This window comes from Lepidothrix coronata, unplaced genomic scaffold (genome assembly GCF_001604755.1).
Source record: "Lepidothrix coronata isolate B3197 unplaced genomic scaffold, Lepidothrix_coronata-1.0 Scaffold8, whole genome shotgun sequence".
NCBI lineage: Eukaryota > Metazoa > Chordata > Aves > Passeriformes > Pipridae > Lepidothrix > Lepidothrix coronata.
Window position 1 is genome coordinate 3,875,273 of NW_016690188.1, and position 21,697 is coordinate 3,896,969.

The 21,697-nt window shown below is 41.3% G+C and overlaps 1 protein-coding gene across 1 annotated transcript in view; it reads right to left on the minus strand.

Annotated features, from left to right (window-relative positions):
- Positions 1–13,151: 13,151 nt before the first annotated feature.
- SORCS3 (sortilin related VPS10 domain containing receptor 3) overlaps positions 13,152–21,697 on the minus strand; it is a 296,555-nt gene continuing 288,009 nt past the window's right edge. Inside the window, exon 29 of the transcript XR_001873022.1 lies at positions 13,152–13,162. The gene's annotated coding sequence lies outside the window, so the exon portion shown is untranslated. The remainder of the gene's footprint in view (positions 13,163–21,697) is intronic.

Genomic DNA, 21,697 nt, shown 5'->3' on the forward strand with positions numbered 1-21,697 from the left:
ACCTCCATAACCATGCCACATAGATGCATTATTACTTTTTAACCAACATTAAAGTTTAAAACTAGAATAAAAGCCTTGCCTCATACAAGAAGAGCTTGTCCTTCAGAAAAACAGGAAGTGCACCACATCATGTGTCCATGAACGTAAAGATACTCTTAAAATTCCATTATTTTTCAAAGAAAAAGTAACCAAAAACTTAAAAATGCACTTTCTGTGGAATTAGCTTAAATTTCATCTGCGATGGGTGTTTTTAGTGGGGAATGCTTATTCTTAGTATTGTTTCTGGACAAAGAATTAAAATCAAATTAGAGCTTAGAATGATTACCAGTGTGAAGATACTCCCCCTGAATCCTTCCCCACGCACACATACCTGCTTACTAGGGTTGCTCACCTCCTATAGTAGCAAGAAGTGTTTGATATTTTTGCCTGCTAACTGACCACCTTACAAAGGTGAGTGGGCATAGCTACTTTTTGTCTCCACCCTGATCTTACCAACCAATGCCATTCAGACATCATGGCATGATGGGAACTTTATACTGTGAGTGCTTTACAGATCTTGCTAATGGTGGGACCTAATATTTTTGGCTAACTTAGGACTGGAACAAGGACCAGCAGCTTAGTTGGTATCAGCAAAATAGCATTAAACACAACTCTGAATCATTAGTTCTTTGTCTTAGGCAATCCCAACATGCTTTATACTCCATAGACAATGGACAGTTGTTGTAACATAGAAATGACATTGTCATTTGGGTCAGCAGATAGCTGTGTATACAAAAAGAGTAAATGAGAACAATTAGGAGAAAAATTAGCCTGCTTCTCATCTAGACTGGTGGTTCTCAGTCTGAGCAGATGCCTACAGGGAGAAGTATCCTTTAGCAAAGGATACTCAGCCAGAGGTCCAGGGGAGACTGATGAGGTACTGATGGGAAAGATCCTTTCAGTGTTACAAAGTTACACAAACCCCATGTGACTCAGAAAGTCCCAAGCTAGTAATAGCTGAAAGCAGGCAGAGAACGAGGAAGGAAGTATCTCACAGACTTGCCTTGTTCCATCTTTTCTGTAAGCTTTTGCATACAGTCACTGCTGGAAAGGAGGGCCTGGGCCAGGTGGTCCCTTATTTTGACCCTGGATGACCTTTCCTGCCTTTCAAGGACACACACACTTCCCAAGATGAGAAAGAGTGGAGTGTACTATATGCTTTCTTCCCAAACAAGTCATATTACAGGCATATTCCCCAGCTTCTCCACATCCTTGAGTCTTGAAATATTTGCTCCCTACACCCTGTGGTAGAAGAGGAAGGGAAGACAAAAGAATTCAAAAATTGCTGAAGACCCCACCTCTCATCAAAGACTTGTTCTCCTCTTTTCAATAGTAACTTTTAAACAAACTTGATCCATCATTTCTAAACTGAATTTCCTGGGGAGAGAGGTATATATTTTTCTTCAGACTGATAGTGTTTGCAGATTTCAGCATAAATTGTTCTGCAGGGTTTCGCTGCATTTGAAATTGTGCTTTTTTCTACCATTGCTGAACAAAGTATTCCTTGGGGAGATGTCACCCAGCTTTAATAGGGATCATAACTCACAGGAGAGACCTATACAGTAATTTCCATTGGGATTAATACAGCCTGGAACAGTTGCCTGCTGTTGACGTAACATTGCCAAATATCTTTTCAGTGCTTTATAAATGGCAAAACATATAGTTGCTTATCAAAGAAAAAAAATTGATTCAGCAGTAGATTCTATTCATGGAGAATCAAAAGGAAAATAAATCAGGTGAGCCCTTATTAAGCAGCTATGACTTGGCAATATCACTGCCAGGCGCAAAGGGAGCAACTGACAATTAGGACACTCACTTCCCACACCTCAGTGGCCTAGGGCCAGCTTGATTGCCTTCTTCAGTTCACACCATCAAAGTGTTTTGCTCTTCACATTAAAATTTGAAGCCTACATTTTCCCTAGCATTAAAAAAACAAAACCCAAGGAGGTGTACTCAGGTCCCCAGAGACAGTGTAATTCAGCTCTAGCTTAAGATTTGCTAATGCATTGAGGTCATTAATGTTTCATGGTGGTTCCATTTCTGCATGTGTACAAAGCCTTTACACCACCCTGGCTTTAATTAACTTCGCCTGTTTCCCAGGAGACTTTTGGAAGCAGGGATGGTTTCCCCTAATGAAACAGACCTAGCTCTTTGTTTTGATGTTGTTTACATAGTTAATATCCCCTTAAGGAGAAACAGCAAAATAGAAACTTGTATGTAGAGAGTTGCTCCACAGATAAAGTACACAAGTCACTTGGGGAAATAAATCATTGAGTTGTGAAGATTTCGGGGGTATGGTTTTTCTGGCTTTAATTTTTTTTCCCCCAGCTAAAAGTTCATCTCCACAAAGATAAACAAAGATTTTCCCAGAGGGATGAGGAAAGTGAGAGAAGAGACCAAGAGGGATACCATCCATCCTACAAACCATTTGTTCCTTTTTATCAGAGAAACTTCTGCTAAAACCAGACCGTACCTCTTTGCTCCAAGTTCTTGACTGAGCATAATTTAGGACAATAATCATGATTTGGATAGTCTGGGGGAGCACTAATTCCAGTGTTTATGGTCAGAACAGCCCTCCCTATCTTTTCTGTTTCTAGGTGGAAACTTCAGCATCTCAGCAACTCTCTAATCACTAAGTCCTGTTATTTCAAGTACAGGTATTAGTAAATTAAACTGAAAGATAAGTTCCTGGCCATGACAGAGAGTAGTGGTCCTGGCTGTTGCCCCCTTTTCCCACCTTTTACCTGCATCTAACTCACTAAGCCCATTTCCATGACAAAATTCAGAAGGAGTTCAAATAGTGAAGGAAGGTGTGTAACACTCTGTAGCTGTGGTTTCTGATAGTTACCATGGTGGCTGTTAAACCTTGAGAATAAATAAGCAGCCTATTATTTCTGAGACTGGAGCTCGATAAAAGCAAACCAAAACAACACCACACACAGGCAAAAACCCCAAAGAGGCATTCAAAGTGTCATTTGTATAACTCACCTGACACAGTCCTGGTATTATAATTGCACAATGAAAAATGCTTATAGCAAAACGATCCAAATTGTTACTGTCACAAGGCTGATAGTAAAATGTCTAGGAAACAGCAGGCTCCTGATGAACAGCTGAATGTTTGCATTTTTAAAAGAGAAGCAGGAGAGGGGAAGAGGACTGGGACCAAACTGCCTGTGCAGAGAACGGTGTCTTGTCACAGCAAAAGAGGAAATGGTCAGGCAGAAATGAAGACAGTGGGACACATTGCCTAAAAATTTGAGAGGAGGTGAGTTGTTTTTCAAGATAGCTGAGCTCTCATTTACCAGGTGAATATATTTTAATCAGTCCTTGGTAGAGGGTCCCTTGTGCTACATGGGTTCATTTGAAAGTCCCAGCTGATGTGGCATAGATTTTCTGAATATCTCAGACAACCGAAGGCCAAAAGAGGTCTTTTATAGGAAGCCCAGAGGTCCCCTGCAGGGAATTTCAAGTAAAGTTTAAAAGTAACAAATTCTCATCTTTATTCAAAATATGATTTTTTTTTGGCAACGCAGAGTGGGAAAAAGTAGAGCAAGAATAGACAGACAAGATGCTGCTTACTCCAGCTGATAGGGCCAGCGAAGGGTACGGGTTTCTCACAAGCACTTCATGTGCTGTAGCATAACAGTCATTGGAAATGAGGCTCTGGTTTCTGATTTGGAGTTTTCTTTTCTGTTTGTCATGCAACCAGATTGTGCAGGCAGTTTCAAATGGTGCGTACACCTTGCTTGGCTTAACTGGGAATGAACTGGAACAACTGCAGAGCTCCTGGACTCAGACAGTTGGCTGGGCAGGTGGATGAGGCACAGGCTGATGAGTCATGCCACTGTAAATCATTTTACTTGTTGGTTTTGACCCAAACTAGCAGGAAATTGTAATTCTACCTGACAGTGAGAGGTCAGGATGGCATTTTCTAAACTTCACCATCATCTTCTGTCTATTTGACATGAATAGATCAAAAATAATGGTGAATGTTGTCTATTTCGTGATTCTCAGCCCAAGGTGATGCACCATGCCGTAAGTCTGCCCCACTCTCTCTTAGCCAAACTATCTAGTGCTTTGATCCCAGCAATTTGATGTTATTTTGTCTTCTATAGAGGCTTCAGTGCATTTAGGTAAATCAATGCCCATCACTTCAGTTTTACCACTAGTGCCACTGCTGTAACAGTCTGATCCACAGCAGAATCCTGCAACTCAAAGCACAGCCCACTGCTATATCAATTTTCCTTGCCATGGGGTTTGCAAAATTGCTCTCATCTGTAGAGTATATGAGCCTGTCCTAAACAAATCAGGGATGCCAGCTCCCCCTTCAAGGTGTTCCCAAGTACACAGAGAAGATGGGTCTCAACCTTTCTCATGCCAACACTGTGGATGTCTGTCATCTGTCCATGTCAGGGCCAGGGTTGGCATAAATCAGCGTAGGTCTGCTGGGAATCATGATGATTCACTGATGTCAGAGTAACTATGTTTATATGCAGCACCTTGCAGTAAAACCGCACATCCACTTTTTCTGTATGGCCTATGCAATTCCCATTGGATCATCACAAATAATTTTCAGCTGTTCAGAGTTCAACTAAAGTTGGCTTAGCCAAAAAGCCATCTGAGTGCATGAACGCAACTTTATGGAGCCTATGAATTTGCCAGTGACACCAGATAAAAGCCCATGCAGCAGTCACCTTCCTGTAGCATCTCAATTGCAAACAGGAAGAGGGAAGCAAAAAGCAAAATATGAATGTAAATAACATTTTTTTATGCCTACTTATCTCTCATGTTTACATTTTCCATAGTTCTAAACAGCACACATGTAAATGAACTCCCAATTTTTTGTGGGGGTTTTTTGTAAGATATTTTTCCTTTCAAAAGAGAAATATCCCAGATTGCGGTTTTTGAATGGCAAGGAGTATTGTGCACAGGTACTATCTAATTAGCGCTAATTGAACAATAGGAAGGATTGCTACATTTTCACCAGAAATGAAGACTTTACAGCAGAAAACTTTTAATTATAGGGAAAGCTCTTAAGTCAGGGCTCACAGGTTACACCTGTGCACACTGAATAACTCAAGAGCACAGTCTATTCTGTCAAGTAATGATCCCTTTTTTTTTTCTGCTAGGGGAAGAAAAAGAATTATCAACTTTTAAAGTACATAATGAGCATTTACTGAAGGGAAAAGGAGGACTAAGTCTTCCATTCACACGCCAGATGTTCCTATTAAACAATGTTTTCAAGAAAACTCAGCTCATGTGGAAAGAGAGAACTCCAGAGTTCAGAAGTAGGAAAGAGAAAAAAAGTTAACTTGTAAAATAAGGGCAACTGCTGAAGAGATTGTTCCTGATTTTGGCCTAGTACACATCAATCCAGCACTGCCAGTGGTCAGAGCCAGGGCTGGCATAAATCAGTGCAGTTCCCTGGAAGTTGGTGTAAGTGACTGGTGTCAGAGCAGCTCTGATTTACACCACCCTCCCAGTCCAGCAGCTTCAGGAGCTGATGGGCTGTGACCTCTTCTTTAATACTTTTAATACCTCAGAGACCTGCTACTACTAGCACATTTTCTGGTAGCAGAAATGACATGTGTGAGATTTTTCAGTATTTTCTTACGTGTACTTTAGAACCTCCCTAGGCTTTTGCAGAGGTCTTGGAAATTAAGAGGTTTAAGAGTTCAAAACAAAGCAGACAGCTCCGCAAATTCCTCATAGTCTCTGTCCTGTTGTTAAAAATAATACTCACTAGCACAGGCATAGTGTATATGGGTACTGATACTGAGGGCATAGCTAGGACATCTGGATTAATTTAAGCCTCATTTGATTTTGGGCACAGGCCGAAAACTCCTTCGTTTCATTTGGAGTAGCAACCTGGCTTGAAAGAGTTTGCTCCTATGCTATTTCCCTCCACTAATTGGTCATCTGCCTAGTTCAGCCCTGCTGCTCAATCAGCACGAGAGCAAACCATGCTGCCTCAATTACCTTTTTCTCAGTATCACTTCATAATTTAGGAAGAAGGAAGAATATTCAAATCACGGGTATGTGATTTCTCATTGGGCCTCTCACAACCTTTTTTGTCAAATAGGTAAATCAAGGGCTACATGGGCTGAGTTTAAACCCCAGCTTTCTTTTCTGAACTTCACAGTAGCAAGAGGGGATGAAGTTTGCAAGTATTATGGTTGGGGTGAGGTAACCAGAAAAACAGACTTTGCTATGTGGCCAAGGACACAAAAAAAGTGTATTAAGGCCCTTTATGTTTTCTAAAAATATATTTCTCACCCTCATTATACTAAATTGGACCCATTTAATCTAAAGTGACAACAACCATGTCACTATTTTTTTCCCTGGGTCAGTTTTTCATTATTTTATCCAGCTTTCCTGAACTTCAGTGGAGATTTTAATTACAGTTCTCCTCTCCCAGGCTCCTCTCAGTTCAAGTTACCACCACATGCCCTTGATAAGTCAGAGCTCAGCTCTGCTCCCATTGCAGGGGTCCATTTTCGCATCAAAGGCATGTTGCTGCTAAATGACATATGACTCAGTGCAGATCATCTAACACTCCTTGTTATGGAGCAAAACAAGGATTGGTAGGTGTCCAGCCACCTGCACAGGCAGAAAAATGCACTTGTGTGTCATGACAGGAGCAGCTGGCTGAGGAGGGCTCTGTGTGGTTGTGTACAGTGTACCAGTTCTGCAGTGAAATGCCTGATGATACTTCTAGATCTGAAATGCTAGCAAAACAAATAGCTGTACAACAGCATTTGACATCCTTAGATGATATTATTGCATTGCTTAGATGATATTATTTGCATTTTGCATAATGCAAAACAATATGCATTATTGTTTTGCTGCTGTGGTACTACACACTATTTGGTAGCCCTGCATCCAGAAATGCATAACAAATTTGGTGAAAAAGTTATCTGTGTTTAAATAGAGCCTGTGTCATGAAACTGGAATCACACTTCATAGGCTATGAGGAGTATTATTCACAGAGTTCCATCCTGCTGAAGGTCATAGCACCTTTTTGCAGACTAGAGGTGCAAATCCTTGTTTGTGGGATGTTTGCAGCAACACTACAAATTGCCTCTCCTCTTGCACCCACATCAGCACCTGTGACACAGGTATGAGAGAGGGCCTCAGGACTTGTCTCCCATCTGTTGTACTTTTGAGGCCCCTTGGTGTGAACTGGCTCTTTTAATGCATTTGAAAAGGACCAGGAAAAAAAATTAAGCCTTTGTTTGTCAAACATAAAATGGGCCAAGACCCATCCATGTCATCAAGACCCACCAGGAAATTCAGGACATCTGCAAGCCCTTCTTACTGTCCCTTCTCAGTGAGTTTGGGGATGGTGCTGCCAAGTTTGTGCCCTGGTGCAACAGCACCAGGGACAGCCCTTCCTCCCTTGCAGGGGTAAGGAAAGGGGTGACAGCTGAGACTGCCCGAAGCAAGGTTGTGCCACACATCCTGCATGCTGTCAACTCAGTCTGCCTGCCCCAGGGATGCCCTGCTCTCATTGCTGACCACTGATCCCTGTGCAGGACCTAAAAATGGTCTATTTTCCATCATACAAATTGTTGGGGAGTTGCCTTCCTACATCTTTGCCTCAAGACAGCACAGTTCAACCTGCAAAGGACATGTCTTGCCTGTGCACATTAAACACACCAAATTCACTTCAAAACACCTTTCTTCACACTGTAAGTGTTTCTGTGGCATCAAAGATCTTCCCTGCAACTGCAAAATTAAATGAGGCAGGTCAGTCAGTCACCCCACACTGAGAGCTGCAACACACTGCTCTGCCCAGCTCATTTTGAATCTGGACATCCAAAAAACAGATACTTGGGAAGCTGTGAGCTGATGAATGAACCAAGAGTGACTCTCCCTCTGAACAAGCACTAAGAACCAGAGCAAGAAAATCTCACTTGTTCCCCTAGTACTGATGGGGCAACACAATACTCAGGGAAGATTTTATGGATCACATCTCAGCTCCTTCTTATCTCTTGTTCAAGTTGTCGACAATGGCAAAGGAGAACATACTGCTTTAAAAAAAAATTCTGCTAGAGCTTTTGCTGTCAAGTAGGTCTCTTAAACCCCATGGGTAATGTTCTCAGATGACAAAGCTGCTCTCCTTTTTGGCAACGGTCTTTTATCAAGCGATACAGCAGCACATTTTCAATCATCTCCGTATCACAATGAAGAGACAAACCCTGTTAACATTGTTCTCCGAAAATCATAAAATGCAGTGGCTCAGTACACCTAGGGACTAGGCTGGGCTTCGAGCTTCCGAGAATCTCAGCAGCAGTGGGAGAAGTGTAATTCAATCTTTTTAACTTGGTGATATATATTCATGTCAGTGGTTTTAAGATAAGGAAAAGACTTTAGTTGAAGAATGAAACTTTTGATGAATAACTGAGAGTATGATGAATAATGTACAAATATTTCTTTCCTCTCAGTCAAAATGATTCCAGATCCTTTTTCATTTTAATCCCTGTTGTATTCTTCACTTTTAAAAAAATAAAATAAAATTAAAAAATGAAAAGAGAAGAAAAAACCCCTATATTTTTAAAGGACATTGGAGTTCTAAAAGAAGAGCTTCTAAAACAATCCTTCCTGATTGCACAAAAAGATATTTTTATGGTTTCTTTCTAACTGCTAGAAAACAGAAGATTGGATACTGGCAGTAATACAAGTAATAATGATGGATTACTATGCAAAACCTCAGTCTACCTGTTCATGCGCTGCAGAAAATGTGTGATTGATCAGAGAAAAATATGTCCCTTTACCTGGGAGATATTTCTCATCAAATAAAAAATGTAACTCTTACAAACATTTTCTTCCCTTGCAACTTCATTCTTAATTCTGTCCTGCTAAAAAGTGATGAGACCAGCATGTTTAATGGTAGCAGGGTTTCTAAAGAGAGGCAACAAAATCAACAAATATAAACATCATCCATTTGTTGTCCAACAGAATTGGAAGGGGGAAGCAAGATAAACTGAGCATTACTTGAGAGTCCTGCCCATTTCTTCACATGTTGCATCAAAACCTGGCCTGAGAAAGACACTTTCAGCACAAGGGTGTCACTGAGCTACAGGCAGACACAGCAGGTCATGTTTTCCCTGAGAAGGAGGGAGGTCACATTGCCTGGAACTTTTTGAACTCAAATTTTGTGACAGTCAAGTTGCAAAAGATGGCCGTCCTCTACACTCAGATTTCTCTTCTTCCACACCTTTGAACTAACAAGGGCGAATTTCACCTCCCCACTAAACTGGCTGCACAGGTGGGAATTTCTGAGCAGGGATGTGATGCCATTTGAAAAATAAGGAAGGCAGAGAAGTAGTTGGTGGTGTAGGAGATGAAAGGAAGCAGTTAACTAGAAAAGCAACCCATAACACAGTCATTGGAAAGTATCTGACTATTAAAAAGAGAGAAATGCAATAGGTGATGTTAGTTCTGACCATGGCACTATCAGCAGGAACTGGAGACCCATTTGCTGCAGTCGGGAAAACAAGGTCCAAAGCAATGCCTGGTGCACTGTGTAGGAAGTGTTACAGGTCCATGAAGCAAAAAAATATTTAATTGTAGATCTCAGGGGGATGACCATATTGTCTGTGCTTGACCCAAATCCCACTGTACAGAGCTCAGAGCAAAGTCAAAACTGACCTTCAGAAGTTTCTGGAGCAAATCCATTCCTGCCACGTGCAGGTTTCTGTCCCCTCTGATTTATGGAATGCAGGCATATTGTGAGACACATTATATGAAATTGCTTGAAGGAAAAATTAAGAAAAAAATTGTTTGCTGAAGCCAATGAGGGTACAAAAAAGCCCTTACTGAATGGAGTATAAATGATCTCTTGTTTGAAGTTGGTCCCTGGAGGGACAAAAGCCTGTCAACAAAGTATTTTTCTGAAATGAAGATGAGGGCAACATATTTCAGAATACCACACATGAGAATAAAACCCTTTACTTCCAAGCATGCTGACAAGGAAGTGGGTCACTGTATGCTTTGATTCACTGACTCGTGCCTGATGTAATCACATGAGTGTAGTAAATGCAGAGATACCAGTCCAGTTGCTGGTGACAGCTGGCCCAGGATCTTGGCAGTGGCCAGTTCTTGCCATAGAGTAGAAAGGTTTGCCACTGAATTGTTTGAAACCTAACAGGGGAGGATTATTTTCAAGGTCAGATTGAATACTAAGCTAATTGTCTGCATTAGCACCAAGTACTTCAGATGAACTATGGTGAAGCAACCAAACTGTCATTTAGCTTTCCATCTTCACTGGTTGGGGTGGCCTTGCTGTTCTGTAGATATGTTGGCAGGTCCCTAGGCCATCTATTCATCCACCCGTTTCAAATAAACATAAAAACACCTTTTGTATGACAGAAGGAGTGATATTGCTATTACCCAAGCCAAGGAAGTAACAGAAGAATGGAAATCAGGACGCCAGTCCCCTAAGGCATCCTGGTCAATGGGAAGCAGAGAAGATTTTCTTCTAAATAGTATCTTAGAGTATGACCCTCTTCTCTGGAGCAATTTTGAAAAGCATCCTTAGGGTTGCACTCTGCTTCAGATAACATTTCCACTGTTTAAGGAGAAAAGGAAAAGGAACAGCCAAAACTTCTGAAAGTCACCTTTTATGCAGGTGTCTACAATGCCAAACTGCCTCCCTACACACAAAGACTTTACTTACTTCCCAAGGATGCTGTGCTGAGAATCCAGGGCATTTCCCTCAAAAACTGTGCTCAAGTGTGATTTATAGTGCAGGGACAGGCCTTCAGTTTGCTCCCCAGACTTTTCAGTGATGCTTTCATCAAAACGTTTTTGGCTGCATTAAGGTCTAGGGTGTTGATTTATTTTCATGAATTCATTTCCTTTTTCCTTTTCACATTCATAGATTTATGAGGTTAAAGAGCATGAAGCTAATTAAATAATCTGACTGGTTGAACATCTGTTGAAACATAATAATAACTTCTGAAGCCAATGTTCCTGATGAGCTATTAATTCTGATTTAAAAATTAGAGTCTCCATTTTACTATCAAAGAAAATCAACAAAACAAAACCTTAGCAGCCTTCTGGGCTCAGAGTGAACCTTCAGCCTCCCTTTGAAACCTTTTCCACCCACTTACACCTTTCAACACCTTCCAGTCCACTGACTCAGATGTCCCTTTTAGACCTCCTCTCAGTCAGAGTTCCTGATGTAAGGAAGTTGGTCTGTAAAGGAGGTCCAGTCCATCTTGAAGATTGTTGGTGTGCAGCAGCTACAAACAGAAATTCAGATCCAAATATGATGGAGATTCATGCAGGGATCCACCTTAGCCCAAACCAGAAACTAATGCATGATCTTATGTTAGAGGTTTAAGTCCAAATAGCCATTTAAGTGAGGAACTAAGCCTTTTCTTCAGTTCCATCTTGCTCTTCATCCCCACAGAGCAGCCCTGGACTTAGTTAGTAGTTCCCAAGCCCTGAAATGCAGGGACCTGGTTCCCGGCCCAGCATAGTCTACCCTAATTTTCTTAGACTTTGCATTGTCTTCACATCTTGCTCTCAAAGTAACTTGGTCAAAAATTCATTAATGGAACAGATAAGTAAATAAATTAGATCAATTACCTCCCACTACTCAGGATCAGTTAATGTTTCAAGGCTGATGAAAATAATTTGAATGAATAAGTAATTTGCAGTAATTCTTAAATCCCCCTCATCTGCTGGTAAATCGTGGGAGCTGTGGGAATCATATAAGTGTTCATGCAGAGTGGGGGTGTCCCCCAAGGACTATAGGAACTAATGACAAACCCACGGTGAAAGTGCCAACTGATGCCAGAAGTATCTCCAGGCTCTCCAGCACCAAAGCCACAAAACTGCACGTGTTTGCCCTTTCTATGACTTTTCCTTTTAGAAACAGACAAATTGTTCATACTGTAAATATTTTTCATACTGTAAATTATTCATAGTCCCAAAGTACAATGGGTGAAGGGAGCATTGAAGCTTATGCTGCAACTTTGCTGCATAACTTACAAAAGGAAGGGAAGTTTCATACAAAAATTAGGAGGAAAGTCCCTCAGCATCTTACAGTTCAGTTCAGATCTCTAGCAGCCTGTAGACTGAAACTGATAGGAACATTTCAAGGTTAAAAAAAAAGATTAAAACCATAGTCTCAAAAGTATTCCTAACAACATCTCAGATTATTCCAAGTGTAGGTGATATTATTAGGCAGTAAGGTCCAGAGCCATAAATGGATTTAAACTCTAAAATTTGCCTGCAATAAGCTTTAGACACTTTACCACATGCATGCTGTGTAGCAGAGCTCTTGAGGTAACAGAAACCTTTCTCCTTCTGCTGGCAGCACTGTCTGTACCTCAGCATCCCAGTAGTGTGCTATGGCCACATCCTTGTGGACTCTCAGGAGACCCAGAATCACTTTGAAAAGAGGGGTGTGTATGTTTTGTGCAGTCAAACATTTCCAGATCTGGCAGCAGAAGGTGCTCCCACGGTAGACTTCGCTTTATCTTGGTTGTCAGATTGTCTCACATTCATTTTCCCCACCTCTTTTCCTCCTTAAAACTTCTCTAATATCCCTGGTTTCTCTCAAGGTCTCTTCAGGGAATGCTCATTTTAGGGACAGGTAGCTACACCCCTCCTCTTAGTCTAGCCAATTGCCTTAGTCAGTTCTTGATGGCCCATTCATTCCCTGTAAAAGCTTATCCTTGTCTCCCATTCCAGACAATGATTTTAACTCATTCCCTCACCCAGCATACAGTCCAACTAATATCAAGGAAAGAGGAGTGAGTCCCCAAAACTGACAAATATTGCACAGTGTTTCATAAGCCCATCTTCCTACCCTTTCCCCACTGACCTATTTAGGCTCATTTTCCCTACATCCCACATCAGGAGCCATTTCTTTTGCATGGCAACCACCCAACCCATTGAATACAATTACATCCAACCCTCGGTTGAGCTTTGAAAATGGCCCACAAATTCTGCCTGAACCCTCACTCACCCACCACTGCTCTACAAGGAACCTCAACACTCAGCACTGGGATTTCAGTAGGGAATAAGTTGATTAAAACTTGAATTTCAATGCTGAGTGTCAGAATGTGGAAGCAGAGACAATTCCATCTTATATGGCCTGTGTGTGCTACATCTCCTGTTGATTCAGTTGATCCAGCCTGCAATTTTAGAAATTTCCCACGCTAAAATCATTAAATGATTAAACAACCATGTGCCTCTCACTCTGCCTCCTGGTCAGCTACAGGATCTCAACCAGTCTGGTCCATTTCTCTTGTTCCTCACTCTGCTTCACAGTTTTTCTCTCCTTTTTGCCTTTCAGGTTCATGTAACAACACAAGATTTTAAAAAACATAAATCGTCATAACATTTTTGTTTCATTTAATAAACATACTTCTTCAGCCTCCCAACTATGTCCTTGTATGTGTTTTTTTATTAGTAATAGTATTACAATCTCCCTTAATTTTGATCTGAAAACTGCTTGACATTCACAATGAGGCATTAAAAAGGATTTATTTTGTCCTTGAAGTAGGCACGTAACTCCTCTTAATGTGAGAGCTCAGACTGGTGTAAATCAAGACTAAATTCACTGATATCGGGGTGCCTGAACAGGTAGAACCAGGATAAAGCAATGGTGAAGCAAATAATTTTGTATTCATCAAGGGTAAAATCCCAATAGCAAAGAGGACAATTGCTTTCTGTCCTGCCTCTACCTGAACAACTGCCTTAAAAATATAGTCAATAGAACTACTAAGAATATTTTCTTCTGAAATTCAGGAACAAATGTTTTTTTGTTTCGCAAGGACAAGCCTTTCTTTTCTGCTCACAACCAGACACTGACACATACTAATCTCATGAAACAGTTCATAGTGAGCAATTGTTGCCTCCTCCATGACCCAAAATAAACCCATTTCTATGGTCTCATAGAGAAACATCAGCAGATTTGTTTAATTAATTTTTCAGGGTCAAGGGAAAAATGTATAGATAAATACATTTAAAAGCTTTGAAAGCTTCATGGCAGCAGTCCAACACTTTCTTTGCCTTCGCTTGCTGTCACAGGGGAAAAAAAGCAGCCTATAAAGCTTAGAAAAGTGATCTGTCTCTGGGTCTGGGGTTCCTGTCACCTGTCAATTCCCTGATGTAGCACCATGATATATAACAGCAGACCAGCACTCAAGTGATGTATTACAATAATATGTCAGTAATGCAATGGTGCTTTGATAGTCCTTAATAACCAGAATACTTCACTGGGGAGAGGGCCAAAGGAAAAGGAAGACCTGGGCACAAGGCACATTCAGCTAAGTGCTGCCTCATCCTGTTGAAGTGTGGAGTGCCATGAGCTCTGGATGGGAAACACCTTGTTTGTCCCCAGAACAAGGGCTAGAATTTGAGCAGCAGCATTCACAGGAAGGTACCTGGCATACAAGGTGTCTTATCTTGGGCATGAGAATTTGTATTTCTGTTTGCACCAAGACCTGGACTGAATCAAGGGAAAGAGGCTCCTCTCCTACCTTGCCAAGCTGGACACACTGCTGGCAGGCAGGAACATGGGGAGTAATGATGATTTTAGAGGGGCACTCATCTTTCAGAACAATACAAAAGGTACATCAGGTGCCTGTCAGATTCTGCCTTGCAGTAGGAGAATCCAGCGTAGTGTCCCAAAGAGGGTGAAAACAGAGCCTGGGCTGGTTCAGGCATGCAACCCCTCCATTCCTGGGTGGGGATGCAGCCAGCCCCAGCCAAGCCTTGTTGCACTTGTGCTCTCCATGACAAACATCACTGCAATGTGGTTTATTGGTGGGGGGCACTGAGGGATGTGCTCTCAACCAGGCCATCTGAGTGGTGCCATTGCACAAGTAATGACAGGCTCTCCCTGCATAACAAAAGCATTGTTATGCAGAGAGCCCAAACCAGGCCAAGTTTCTCAGTAATAACACACCAAGCCAGGGAAAATGGCCTTTATTTTACTTTTGTCTCCTATATTAGAGGTGTCCTACACCCAGCATGGTAGCCTTGGGTCATATTGGTGTTTTTGAGCACCACAGTAAGGACTGAAACAACGCAGCGATGTGCTGACTCCAGGAGTACTTATGACACACTTTTCCTGAACAGCACCATATTCCCTTATAGAGGAGTATTTGGCACAGCCATGAAAATATCAGATGTAGTAAGCAATGCTTACACTGCCTTTAATAAAGGGAATGAGAATTCCATGCAACACAGCTGGATTCAGGCAAAGATTGAGCCATTGCTCATGTTTCTAGACTGTGATGAGGGCTGATGTTTAAGTGCCTGCATTTGACTTAACAGCTGTACTTAGCTGGGTTCCTAATCACTGGGTCTCAGTGGTAGCTTGTTAAGCTATGGTAATTTAACCACTTGTGCTTGTCTGTTCATAACTTGGATTTCAGGATCCCATGAACAGAAATGTTGCACTAGCATTGCTGTGAAGAGTGCCAGACACAAATATTTCAAAAGCCTTAGCTTTTGAAGGTCTTCTGCAATTCTGGAGGTCCCTCACACATCACACTCAGAGATGGCCAACCTAGTCCTTCATTGCCTCACCCTTTTAGCTTACTGACATAAAGGAAAAACAGAAAAAACTGAGCTTTGGATATAAAAGGGAAAATAAACAGACACCACTGTATTCTTAAATAATATATACATAAAAGTTTAGCTGCATCAGGTCAGAGAAAAGATTTGGACCATTAGTCTGGCCTCCACCAGTGACTAGCAGTGGGCATCTGGGAAGGAACATATGGAGGAGGTGGTCATGGAGAAGAGATAATTCCCAGGTAGGTCTGCCACACTCCTGAAATTTGCAGTTTATGGACCTACAGAGCTAAAGGAAAGGGGTGGGAGGGGGGGAAGATATGTATGCATGCATGTGCATGGGTAGATTTGGTTGATACATATCCAGAGACATATTTCCATGTTCTTTTTTCCTTTTTAAGCAGTCTCTTCTACCAAGGAGCGAAGAAAATACTTTTTCTTTCTTTTATTTTTTTTTTCCCTACATAAACACTCTACAGTCTCTTACACGCTAAAGTCTGTTAGGTGAGAGTATGAGATTCATGGGGTCATGACTGCACAAGCAGATAGTTTGCCCCTTCTATTCACCTCCAAGGCTCCAAAGATAATCAGCCTGTAGAATGGAAAGGTAAGAAGATAATTATTTTTGGAGGGGAGCAGTAAGAAGGAAGGAGAGGTAGTTGTTTTCTCTTTTATCTTAAAAAATCTTGCCTTAGAACATTTCTCTGCTGACCCTCCATGTGCTTTGCATGACCCTGAACAACAGAGTTGGAGGGCCAGATATGACAAGGGAAATTCAGAAGAAAGAGCAGACTTTGCCGAAAGGAAATATAAGAAGAACAAGGACTGAAAAAGCAGCCAGGGGTAACTCTGATGTACAAAAATACATTTATTTTCAACAATTTCAAAACCACTGCCTTTTTTTTACAGTAGAAATATTCAAATGGAACAATAAAACCAAGAACAGTATATATATATGTATATATATGACTCATGCAGTTGTGTTACTGTGTTCAATACAGGTATTGCAATTGTCTGTCTCATTTAATCCTTTAAAATCATGGTGGTGGTTTGGGTTTAGTGCAGTGTCTGACACGTGAGGATTCTGGTTTGGTTTGTTAGACCTGGAATGTGTGTGGGAGTTGATTGAAGGAAAAGAGGACATCAGGGCATCTTTGCACATCCATGAAACCAAAGCTTAGTCCAGAAGAAAACACACACTTACTGCACATGGTCTTGTTGATGGCAACTGTGTCTGAAACCCTCTGCAGTCTCCAGTCGCTCTAGTCTTACCTCTGATCCATCTGGGCTTAGTGCTGGGAGTCTCAAGCACTGGTTAAACTAAGCAGAGGATCTGTTTGGTGTTTACATCAGGTTGTCAGCCATACAGAGCCAGAAGCTGCATCTAGTCTCTATGCCTTATGCATTATTCTGAAGTTATAGCTAATACAGTAGAATCCATCATGGGGGAAAGGCTGGCAGTGATAGAGGGCACTGACCCAGTTTCTTGCTCTCTGTCTGTTTCTTTTCCTCTTTTTACATAACTAGAGTGTGGGAGCTATTTATGTTCTACTCATGCCATGGTCTCTTTCCCTCATTACTCAGGTAAGTAACAGTCTACAGCTTCAAGGATTCCCATTACATTTTCCCCAGGGGGGAATTTTTCCTGCAGGGGAAAAAATCCTAATGACAACCTCAAGTTATCTTGCAGCAAGACACACACAAACAAAAGTGGCCAATGCTCCAGTCTGTGCTAACACCACAGCTCAGTACATTCCAAAATAGATGAACAGTGTTGATTGCCCAGTGCAAACCTTACAGAGGTCCCATGGATTGATAGATACAGCCCTCAGTATCCCGCTGGAACACAGTAGTTACCCTTCTAGTATCCTAAAGGAGCAGCTTTCAGTTATGAACACAAGCTTTTTTCAGCTGCCATCAGCCATGACTGTGCCCTAAAGCAGCAGGTATGATTTGGTAAGTCTGGTCCCATGCACACCCTAGGGAGCTCTTTTCAGATGTGCATGGAGCACACCCTGGTCCTGACAGCAGTGTGACAAACTACCCTGAGAGGTAGTGACACCCACTAAGTCTCATGGGACACGAAGTTTGAGAGAACTCAAGAATCAGTCAGGTTTTTTGACATTCAGTTCTGGCTCCATGGATCTTTTTTATCTGCTTTGTAGAATATTTTAGGATCATTTTGGATTGAAAATGGTTTTCTGGATAGATGTTTCTCAAAAAATTAACTGTATCATTCAGAAATTCCCTAATCTTCATTGAGATTAAATTTCTTTTTGAGAAGTGAAAATGTTTCCATTTTTTCATCATCTTACTCTCAATTTTCCCTCTTTGTTTCCTCCCATTTGTTATGACACATTTAACAGCCATCTTTAAAAGTGTGAAAATTAAATTGCGAAAAGAAATTGTGAAAACTGCAATACCCTGCCTTTCCTGTTAAATCCACATTATATCAATCCCATGAAAAACCTAGAAAACTCCAAACAACAAGGAATATTTTAACTTTGTTTTGTGGTTTATAAAAGAGAAAGTTAATACACAGAAAATAATGAGTACTTTACATTCAGTTCTCTGCAGCAGCTCCCCAAATTGGTCCTTTGAACCCTAATGATCAGCAAAGACTGAGATCAGCCCACAGTTTAGCTCAAGGCCCATGGGACCACTGTTTATGTACAACATCCCTCCCATCTATACCTGAATGGAAGCTACGGCCTTGTGCTAACAGTCTTATCACCAGACTAGGCCATTACTGTAAACTACTTTGATGTTTCAGTAGAACAAAGACAGTAATGCAACAGTTTATGCACATGTGATGGATGGAAACTCAAGGTTAAATAGAATAACACAGCCATCACTCTCCAGCTTATACTAGAAATCAGAGCAGAAAAGTGAGGGAAGAAATAGTAGAGAAATATTTTTAAATCAAAAGAAAAGGTCCACAAGCCTGACTGAAATGAAGAAGAAGAATTAAGAATATTTAACTTTAGCACTTCTCACAAAACAGTATTTCCCTAAGTTTTGGTTTTACAATTTTAATCTTGAAATACCTCCTGTGTTTTTCTGCCAAACTGTGTTTAACCACTTTTCTCTACATCTGCAGACCCATCAGGATTTTAACCTTTGATGTGGAGTCCTGTGTCCAGATCCTAAAAAATTACAACAAATATTGTCACCTGGTGTCATTTCAGCCTCCTGTTATCACTCAAACAAAAGAACATCTTCCCAGACGCGCGTTCAATCTTCCTTTCCCTCCAGTGGGGTCCTACAACTCAATACTCTGCAGAATAAGGTTCATTTTTGACATCATCAACTCAAGAAAAATGGATAAAAGTAACTCATCACTAGGTCAACTTCTTACCTCTGAACTCCATCACTCCTAAGGGATATCTTCAATTCAGTGTAGTAGAAAATTTCTAAAGAGCTTTTTCAATACATTTTCTTCATTAACGTCCTTGCTCTAATTAGGAAGCATCAACTAGCACACAGAAATTACTCTGATGGCATTTCCACTCTGAATTGGAAGCTGCTGTTCTGCAGCACTCATAAGGACTTTTCATAGCTCATTTATACAAGTCTGACCCTTCATTGCCCTCTCCAAAGAACAGTCCCTAATCGCATACATCTTGTTCAGCCAAAATTTACTACTCTTACACATCCTAAATAGCACTTCACTTCATCAGCTTAACTGCTAAAAGCATAACTTCTCCCTGGGAAAAAAGCTACTGCAGCCTGCCTCACTGTTGAGTTGAGGTTGTACTAGGTACTGCAAGGTCACTGATATTTGTCCACACTGAGATGGTGATAATTTCATGATTGTTTTCCTCATTTTCACTAACAAATGTCACCAAGATCCTTCTCAGAAGTTGACAACAGTGACAGAGATGAGTAAACGATGAACATCGTTAAAATATTAATGACAGGCTCACAGTCTGTCCCACTAATACCTTCTGCCCCATCATAGGAAATGACACCATATATATATATGTTAAAAAAGGCTTGCAGTTTTACACAGAGAAATAAACTATGCTGCTTATAGACAGCAGTGTCAGATTGAAATATGACAGACAACTGGAACACACTTGGAACCAAAGCGTGATTCAGCCACGGTCCCTGGTTGGCTGACGTGTACGAGCACACACGCGNTTAAATGATTAAACAACCATGTGCCTCTCACTCTGCCTCCTGGTCAGCCACAGGATCTCAACCAGTCTGGTCCATTTCTCTTGTTCCTCACTCTGGTTTCCAGTTTTTCTCTCCTTTTTGCCTTTCAGGTTCATGTAACAACACAAGATTTTAAAAAACATAAATCGTCATAACATTTTTGTTTCATTTAATAAACATACTTCTTCAGCCTCCCAACTATGTCCTTGTATGTGTTTTTTTATTAGTAATAGTATTACAATCTCCCTTAATTTTGATCTGAAAACTGCTTGACATTCACAATGAGGCATTAAAAAGGATTTATTTTGTCCTTGAAGTAGGCACGTAACTCCTCTTAATGTGAGAGCTCAGACTGGTGTAAATCAAGACTAAATTCACTGATATCGGGGTGCCTGAACAGGTAGAACCAGGATAAAGCAATGGTGAAGCAAATAATTTTGTATTCATCAAGGGTAAAATCCCAATAGCAAAGAGGACAATTGCTTTCTGTCCTGCCTCTACCTGAACAACTGCCTTAAAAATATAGTCAATAGAACTACTAAGAATATTTTCTTCTGAAATTCAGGAACAAATGTTTTTTTGTTTCGCAAGGACAAGCCTTTCTTTTCTGCTCACAACCAGACACTGACACATACTAATCTCATGAAACAGTTCATAGTGAGCAATTGTTGCCTCCTCCATGACCCAAAATAAACCCATTTCTATGGTCTCATAGAGAAACATCAGCAGATTTGTTTAATTAATTTTTCAGGGTCAAGGGAAAAATGTATAGATAAATACATTTAAAAGCTTTGAAAGCTTCATGGCAGCAGTCCAACACTTTCTTTGCCTTCGCTTGCTGTCACAGGGGAAAAAAAGCAGCCTATAAAGCTTAGAAAAGTGATCTGTCTCTGGGTCTGGGGTTCCTGTCACCTGTCAATTCCCTGATGTAGCACCATGATATATAACAGCAGACCAGCACTCAAGTGATGTATTACAATAATATGTCAGTAATGCAATGGTGCTTTGATAGTCCTTAATAACCAGAATACTTCACTGGGGAGAGGGCCAAAGGAAAAGGAAGACCTGGGCACAAGGCACATTCAGCTAAGTGCTGCCTCATCCTGTTGAAGTGTGGAGTGCCATGAGCTCTGGATGGGAAACACCTTGTTTGTCCCCAGAACAAGGGCTAGAATTTGAGCAGCAGCATTCACAGGAAGGTACCTGGCATACAAGGTGTCTTATCTTGGGCATGAGAATTTGTATTTCTGTTTGCACCAAGACCTGGACTGAATCAAGGGAAAGAGGCTCCTCTCCTACCTTGCCAAGCTGGACACACTGCTGGCAGGCAGGAACATGGGGAGTAATGATGATTTTAGAGGGGCACTCATCTTTCAGAACAATACAAAAGGTACATCAGGTGCCTGTCAGATTCTGCCTTGCAGTAGGAGAATCCAGCCTAGTGTCCCAAAGAGGGTGAAAACAGAGCCTGGGCTGGTTCAGGCATGCAACCCCTCCATTCCTGGGTGGGGATGCAGCCAGCCCCAGCCAAGCCTTGTTGCACTTGTGCTCTCCATGACAAACATCACTGCAATGTGGTTTATTGGTGGGGGGCACTGAGGGATGTGCTCTCAACCAGGCCATCTGAGTGGTGCCATTGCACAAGTAATGACAGGCTCTCCCTGCATAACAAAAGCATTGTTATGCAGAGAGCCCAAACCAGGCCAAGTTTCTCAGTAATAACACACCAAGCCAGGGAAAATGGCCTTTATTTTACTTTTGTCTCCTATATTAGAGGTGTCCTACACCCAGCATGGTAGCCTTGGGTCATATTGGTGTTTTTGAGCACCACAGTAAGGACTGAAACAACGCAGCGATGTGCTGACTCCAGGAGTACTTATGACACACTTTTCCTGAACAGCACCATATTCCCTTATAGAGGAGTATTTGGCACAGCCATGAAAATATCAGA